A 285-nucleotide genomic window follows, 5' to 3' on the forward strand; every position below is an offset into this window, starting at 1 on the left:
CATTGCCAGGATCTAAGGAATCAAGTCACATCCGTGAGTGTCCCTTCCAGACATGCTATAGCGTTTCTTATTACACCGGACGCATTCCTTTGACGCGGAGGCAACCGTAAACACACTCAAATGTTTATCGCGTTGCCAGGATCCAAGTAATCAAGTCACATACGTTTGTGTCGCTTCCAGACATGCTACAGCTTTCTTAATTAAATTAAACGTATTTGTTTGAGACGGAGGCAACGGTTAACGCACTCAAACGTCTTTCACGTTGTCAAGAGGTATGATATCAAT

Source organism: Plasmopara halstedii (genome assembly GCF_900000015.1).
Source record: "Plasmopara halstedii genome assembly, contig: Scaffold_470, whole genome shotgun sequence".
Classification (NCBI taxonomy): Eukaryota; Oomycota; class Peronosporomycetes; order Peronosporales; family Peronosporaceae; genus Plasmopara; species Plasmopara halstedii.